The 8,159-nt window shown below is 38.3% G+C and overlaps 1 long non-coding RNA gene across 1 annotated transcript; it reads right to left on the bottom strand.

Moving 5' to 3' along the window:
• Nucleotides 1-5,196: 5,196 nt before the first annotated feature.
• LOC132691888 (uncharacterized) lies at nucleotides 5,197-8,152 on the bottom strand. The gene is made up of 4 exons (XR_009616043.3): nucleotides 7,838-8,152; nucleotides 7,045-7,130; nucleotides 6,518-6,621; nucleotides 5,197-5,517 (listed from the first exon to the last, which is right to left on the bottom strand). It is a non-coding gene; the product is annotated as an uncharacterized LOC132691888 (long non-coding RNA).
• Between the last annotated feature and the right edge of the window lie 7 nt (nucleotides 8,153-8,159).

Here is an 8,159-nt window from a genome sequence, read left to right as displayed (position 1 = left end):
GTGATATTCACAATAGCCAAGTAACCCAAATACCTATATCTATCAGTGGATAAACAGATAAAGAAAATATGATATATACATATAATGTAATATTCAGTGTTTAAAAAGGAGTTTCTGTCACATGCTACACCATGGATGGAACTTGTTTTTATTACATTTTTATTATATTTCATTTAGAAATAAGCCAGTCATAAAAAGACAAATGTAAGATTTCAATTATGTAAGGTATCTACAGCAGTCAAATTTGTAGAAACAGGAGAATGGTGGTTGCCATAGGCTGGATGGAAGGGGAAATAAGGAGTTACCGTTCAATGATACAGAGTTTCAGTTTTGCGAAATAAAAAAATTCAGTATTGTTAAGTATATTCACGTTGTAGAAATTCACAATTTGGATATACTTAATACTGAACTGTACACTTAAAAATGGTTAATATTGTAAATTTTGTTATTTTAAAAATGTATAATGAAATAACATGACTTTAATATACCTACTTTCCAGTTTACAAATATTTTTAAACTATTGCAATGTTCGGAATAAAATCACTGAAAATGCATATACAGTGATATTAACAAATTGATGGAATAGGCAGATCTAACCTTGTATCCTCACACAGAAACGTCCAAAAACAAGTTCAGATCCAAGCTTGTCAGAACTCTGGAAAACAGTCAAAGGTTTGTAGCAACAAAGCAAATGCTGAATAAATTAAAAGATGACTTGAAAACTAGGGAAAATTTGTAGCATTTTACATGCCACTGTCCCACCCCATCTCCAGCACAGTGGCAGTCTTGAAATAGGGTCAGCCTATGTTAACCATTGTGGACCCTGGTATCCGGTTCTGAAGAGAGCAGAGTACACTTGAGTCAAAAATACACTTAAGTCTGCTGTAACCTGTCTAGAGGATACCTGAAGGGCTAACAGAACGTGTTTATCTTTCTTTTACCTAACTCAGAACTCAGGCTGAAAGGCAGTGGGGCTTTGATCCAAAATACTGTAAGGAGAACTAACAACCAGCAAACACCTGGGGCAAAATATAGTCAAGATATGTAACAGTCAAGATACTTAAGGCCTGATAGGAAAAGCTGGGGAAGATTCTTTGGGAAATCAAGACATTCAAAAGAACTTGTATACATACCTAAACGAAGATGCATGTTGAGAAAAGTATTAAGAAGATCTTAAGTTTTCACTTACAAGTGATCCCTAGGCTCAGTTCAAGACTAGTGTTGGAGGAGGGCCACAACACAGAACAGATATGCAAAGACTGGAAGAAGGATTTCTTTTGGTTTGTTTTCAGTTCTTTTTTTAAGCTCTTAGCATTCCAAGAAATCTCTGCCAAAACATTAAGCTAACAGGAGCTGAAGGAACAGAGACCTCAGTGGCCACACATGACAAGGAATACAGTTCTTGCAAAAATAGTTTGGGAAAGTAACAAAACAAATAGACTATTACAACCTTAAATAATAATAAAACAAAAAGCCCCTAGCAAACTCCGGGGAAGGGTAAGAATCTCATTTCCAGTGACCACATTATAACATTTAATTTTTAACAATAACAGTAAAAAAAAATCTCAAGGCATGCAAAAAAATGAAACCTAAAAAAAAAAAAAAAAAAAGAAAGTATGACCCATTCAAAGTAACTAACAAGTTTTACAAAATTTAACAAAATAGTCTCCCTGAAAAATTCTAGACATTGGAGTAACTAGAAAAAATATTAAAATCACTGTCCTAAACAGGCTTAAAGAGCTAAAGGAAAACATGGACAAAGAACTGAAGGAAATCCAGAAAATGTATGAACATAATGCAAATACCAATAAAAAGATAGAAATTATAAAAAGGAACCAAACAAATTCTTGAGCTGAAAAGTACAAGTGAAATGAAAAATTCACTAGCAGGAGTCAACAAATTATTTGCTCAGGCAGAAGAAAGAATCAGCTAACTAGAAGATTGGTGAATTGAAATGATTAAGGAGTAGGAAGAAAAAGAATGAAGAAAGTGGACAGGCCTACAACACCGATGGGACACCATCAAATGGACCAACATGGGAATCAAAGAAAGAAAAGTTAAAGGAGTAGAAAGATTATTTGAAGAATTAAGGGATAAAAACTTTCAAATTTGAAAAGCAGACATGAATTTAAAAATCCAAGAACCTCAATGACTTCCAAGTAGCATAAACTCAGAGACCCACAGTGAAACACATAATCGAACTACTAAAAGTCACAGAAAAAATCTTAAAAGCAGTAAGAGAATCAACACATACAAGGGATCTTCAATGATATTATCAATTTGATCTTTCATTAGAATCCATGGAGGCCAGAAGACAGGTAGATGATACATTTAATATATTAAAAGAAAAAATCTTGTCAACTAGGAATTCTATATACAGAAAAATGTCCTCAAAAATAATGGAGAAATTAAGATATTCCCAGATTAACAAAAGCTCAGGGAGCTTGTTACCACTAGACCTAGTCTACAAAAACTACTAATGGAAGTCATTCAAGGTGAGGTGAAACAACACTAGTTGATAACGAAACCCATAAGAAGAAATAAATATCTCCAGCACATGTAAAATAGTGGACAAATATAAAAACCAATCTTACTGTAATTTTGGTTTGTATCTCCACTTTAATTTTCTACAGAATTTGAAAGACAAAGACATAAAAAAATAATTATAAATCTATGTTATTCAGCACACAATGTATAATGATGTAATTTGTGATATCAATAACAGAGTGAGAGACAGAACTACATAAGAGCAGAGTTTTTGTAAGCTCTTACAGTTAAGTTGATGTCAATTCAAATTAGAGTGTTATAACTTTAGGTTGCTATATATGAGGCTCATAGTAACCACAAAAACAATATCTACAGAGGAGGAAATGAGAAGAAAATCTAAAGTCACTACAAACAATAAACACAAAAGATAGCAATGATGGAGGAAATGAGGTACAAAAAAGCTATAAAATGTACAGAAAACAAATAGCAAAATGGCAGAAGTAAATTCTTTTTTATCATTAATTATTTTAAATGTAAATAGATTAAAATTTACAATAAAAGGAAGGTAATAGAAGGATAAATTTGAAAAACACCATGATCCCCTGGGTATGCAAGTTTGGTTCAGCATTCAAAAGTTAACTAATGTAATTCATCACATCACAGAAAAACAATAAAAATCACATGATCCTATTAATGGATTCAGAAAAAGTATTTGACCAAAAGCAATTCCAATTCATTATAAAAACTGAAAGTTCTTCCTCAGCTTTATAAAGAACATCTACAAAAAGCCTACAGCAAATGTCATACTTATTGGTAAAAAACAGACAAAAAAACCCAGAAACTTTCCCACTAACATCAGGAACAAAGCAAAAGTGTCCCCTCTCACCACTGCTTTTCAACATTATATTGGAAGTCCTAGCTAACTCAATAAGACAGGAAATGAAATTAAAGGTATACATATAGAAAAGGAAGATATAAAACTGTTTTTGCAGCTGACATAATAATCTACGTAGAAAATCAGGAAGCATTGACAAGAAAATGGGCTTATAAGTGATTATAGCAAGGTTGCAGGATACAAGGTTAATATACAAAAGTCAATAATTTTCCTATATACCAGCAATGAACAAGTGGAATATGAAATTTAAAACAATACCATTTACATTCACACCTCCCCCAAAATGAAATATTTACAAAATCTGTACAAGATCTCAATGAGGAAAACTATAAGATCTGATGAAAGAAATCACAGAACTAGATAGTTTCCATGTTAATGATAGGAAAATTCAATACTGGCAGCATGTCAGTTCTTCACAAAATGGTCTATAGATTCAATGCAATCCCAAGGAAAAAAAATGTGGTTATTGACAAAATGATTCTAAAGTTTATATGAAGAAGCAAAAGAAGCAGAATAGTCAACGTAATAGTAAAGGAGAAGGCCAGAATCAGGAGACTGATGCTACCCAACTTCAAGATTTACTATAAAGCTACAGTAACCAAGACAGTATAGAATGAATAGACAAATAAATCAATGGAACAGAGACCCCAGAAAGTTATACAAATATAGGCAATAGATCTTTCATAGAAGTACAAAGGTAACACAATAGAGAAGAGTCTTCAATAAATTGTGTTGAAACAGCTGGACATCCATATGCCATATATATATATATATATATATATATATATATATATACACACACACACACACACACATAAATATATATAATATATAATATAGACACAGACCTTACACCTTTCATAAAAATTAACTCAAAATGGTTTATAGACCTAAATGTAAACAACAAAACTATAAAAATCCTACATAGGAGGAAACTTAGATGACCTTAAATATGGTGATTACTTTTTAGTTACAACACCAATGGCATAATTCATGAAAGAAACAATTGGTAAACTGGACTTATTAAAACAAAAACTTCTATTCTGCAAAAGACATTGTTAAGAGAATGAGAAGACAAACCACAGAGAAGGAGGAGTTATTTGCAAAAGACCTATCTGATAATGGACAGTTATTCAAAAAGTATTTTTTAAAACTTTTAAAACCCAAAAATAAGAAAATGTACAACCAGTTAAAAGCGAACAAGAGATCTGTACATATATCACACCAAAGAAGATTGATGCCAAGCAAGTATATGGAAAGATGCTTAAAATCATGTCAATAGGGATTTGCAAATTAAAACAAGATACCACCACACATGTACAGTGAATATATAAAACAACACCAGAGGGGCGCCTGGGTGGCTCAGTCGGTTAAGCGTCCGACTTCGGCTAAGGTCATGATCTCGTGGTCCGTGGGTTCGAGCCCCGCGTCGGGTTCTGTGCTGACAGCTCAGAGCCTGGAACCTGTTTCAGATGCTGTGTCTCCCTCTTTCTCTGACCCTCCCCTGTTCATGCTCTCTCTGTCTCAAAAATAAATACGTGTTAAAAAAAAAAAAGTAAAAAATAAAACAACACCAGGGGCACCTGGGTGGCTCAGGCAGTTAAGCATCCGACTTCCGCTCAGGTCATGATCTCGCGGTTTGTGGGTTCGAGGGGCTCTGTGCTGACAGCTGGGAGCTGGGAGCCTGGAGCCTGCTTTGGATTCTGTGTCTCCCTCTCTCTCTGCCCCTCCCCCACTCATGCTCTGTCTCTCAAAAATAAATAAGTGTAAAAAAAAAAATAATTAAAAAAAATAAAAGCAACACCAAATGCTGGTGAAGATGTATCAAGCACTTTTATTATTAGCTGGTAGGAATGCAAAATGGTACAGCCACTTTGGAAGACAGTTTGGGAGTTTTCTCACAAAACTAAACATACTCTTACCAAACAATCCTGCAGTTGTTTTCCTGGGTGTTTACCCAAAGGAGTTGAAAACTTACGTCCACACAAAAAGCTGCACATGGATATTTACTGCTGTTTTCTTCACAATTGAGAAAGCTTGGAAGCAACCAAGATTCCTTGTAAGCAACCAAGATTACAAGGGAGTGGTGAATGGTTAAACTGTAGTATGTCCAGATATTGGAGTATTTTTCAGTGCTAAAAAAAGCAATGAATATTATTCAGAATTATGACAAGACACGGAGGAAACTTTAAATGCATATTACTATGTAAAAGAAGCCAATGTGAAAAGGCTACATAGTGTATGATTCAGCTAACGACATTCTGGAACAGGCAAAACTATGGAGACTATATGATGGTTAGTGTTATATGTTAACTTGATGGGGCCATATGGTGCCATGATTTTTTTGTTTATTTGTTTGTTTTTTAATTTCTTAAATTAAAAAAAATTTTTTTCCAATCTTTACTTTTGACAGAGAGAGCATGAGCAGGGGAGGGACAGAGAGAGAGAGACACATAATCTGAAGCAGGCTCCAGGCTCTGAGCTGTCAACACAGAGACCGACGTGGGGCTTGAACTCACGGACCGCGAGATCATGACCTGAGCCAAAGTCAAACGCTTAACCGACTGAGCCACCCAGGTGCCCCTGGTGCCATGATTAAATATTATTTCTGGGTGTCTGTGAGGATGTTTCCGGATGAGATCAGCATTTGAATAAGTGTGTTTAGTAGACTGCCCTACTCAGTGTGAGTTGGTATCATCCAATCCTTTGAGAGCCTGAACAAAATGTAGAGGAAGGGAGAATTTGCTCCCTGAAGCAACTATTGCTGTGGTGTTCTTACAGGGAATGTCTATATCCCTCATTTCTTCTACATTTATTTGTTGGAATTCTTCTGTAAGAAAGAGTTGTCTCTTCTACTTCATTTATTTACTCAGTGTTTATATCAATATAGACTAGAGGATATTTATATTATTTTTTATTATTTGGGTTTGTGATCTGAGAATGAAAACCTCAACCCTGAAAATGGAGGGAAAGTCTGAATATTATCAGAATCTAAATTAGAGTAACAGAAACCTGCTCTGATGACTTAATCCAAAGGATATGAGGAAGACAGACTTGGCAAAGCTGGAGAATTAGCCTGGAAAGGTGTCTGGGAGTCTGGAAGCCCCCAGGCAGTGGCCCCCAGGCAGGACTGACCTTCTTGGAGGGGACCTCGGTTGCTGGGGACCGGTTCTGCTGTTTTCAGCCTCTCTAACCACTCCAACCAGGATTCAAATCCACTGGAAGTGCCTCTCTCTTGGCTGGAAGAGGAAGAGGGCTGATGATGTTACTACCAGACTGTTTCCGTGAGAAAGAGAGGAAATTGATGGTAGGTAGCCAGAAACCACCCAGCTTTCAGTCCCTTGTAAATCCACCCTCCTCCTTGCCCTGGTCCTCGGAAACAAAGGCTTAAGCCACGCCTCTCTCTCCCCTACCCCATCCCGGATCCCGATCAGCAGCGAAGTCAGTGGGTTGCTCCACTCAGCAACTTCCCCACCTCCAACCCCACTCAAAGCAAGCTCCGGATCTCTGATGCCATCACAAGGTTTGAGGAAAACAAACAAACAAAACCAAACAACAAAAACAAAACAAAACAAAACCTCGTGATATGATACGATGTATTAGAAAGGACCCAGTGCCTGGGGCAGCATTCTAGTCCCTTGGCCTTGAGCAAATGTCTTTACCTTCTGGAAGGGTCTTTGCCTTTTCCACTGTGAAGGGGGTATGGTGCACTTCATAATCTCTGAAGTCTCCTGAGAGGTTAAAAAGCCTGTAATTAAGATTTTAGAGTTCAAGTGCAACAGAGAAAGACATAATGAGGATTATGTCATATGAGAAAATGTTGAATGGAGCATTCTAAGTGTCTGTAAAACCAAATTAGACCTATTTCATGAGGTCATAGATTCTTAATGTTGGAGGAGACCTTCCTTAGAGCTGCTTTCCAAAATCCTGATGTGCGTGAGAATCGCTTGGGGATCTTTTAAAACGCAGACAGTGATTCAGTAGATCCGGGTGGGGGGATGGGCACTGCTTTGTCTCAGCTTTGACTGCACATTGGAATCTCTTGAGGAGCTTTTAAAAAATACTTAAGCCTGGGCTCCTCCTCCCCCAACCCCACAAACGAGATTCTTATTCATTTGATTCAGAGTACCGTCTGGTTATTGGGAGAGTCAAAAACTCCCAGGTGATTCTAACAGGCAGCGAAGTCTGAGAACTGGGGCCTGAGACCAGCGCTTCTCCAACTTTAGCGCGCATGGGCATCACCTGGAGGACTTGTTAAAACACAGCTGGCGGGACCCCGCCCCCAGAGATCAGGACTCTGCAGGTCTGGGATGGGGCCCCGGATTTTCGTGTCTAACAAGTTCCCAGGTGATGCTGACTCTGCTGGTCCGTGGCCTTGGGGGCCATCTACTTTGACATTGATGTTTCCCATGTGGGAAACCAAGATGAAATGACTCGCTCAGGGTCTTCCCATACCAGGTCTCCTGTCTCCGGGTCCCGGGGTATTTCCTGAGCCAATCCTTCCAGCTTCCTCTTCGGCGTCCCGCCTTCATCCCCAGGTTCCCTGCGGAGCCGCTCAACAGCAGCCCGAGCCGGTTCTCAGGCGTACGGCGGGGCCGATTTCCGTGTAGTGGGACGCCCTCGCAGAGCTGCCGGCACCCTGAGGGTGCCCCGTGAAGCCTGGCAGGCTGGCACCGCCGAAGCCCGGTACACCGCGCGCGTCCCTCGCAGTGGCTTAATTCTCCACCGGGTCGGTCGGAGGCGGAGGCCTATACTGGCGGGGAAGGGTTGCCAAGGC

The sequence above is a fragment of the Panthera onca genome, chromosome B1 (assembly GCF_046562875.1).
Source record: "Panthera onca isolate mPanOnc1 chromosome B1, mPanOnc1 haplotype 2, whole genome shotgun sequence".
Classification (NCBI taxonomy): Eukaryota; Metazoa; Chordata; class Mammalia; order Carnivora; family Felidae; genus Panthera; species Panthera onca.
The sequence above is the reverse complement of the archived record's forward strand: the minus strand, read 5'-3'. Positions and strand labels throughout refer to the sequence as shown.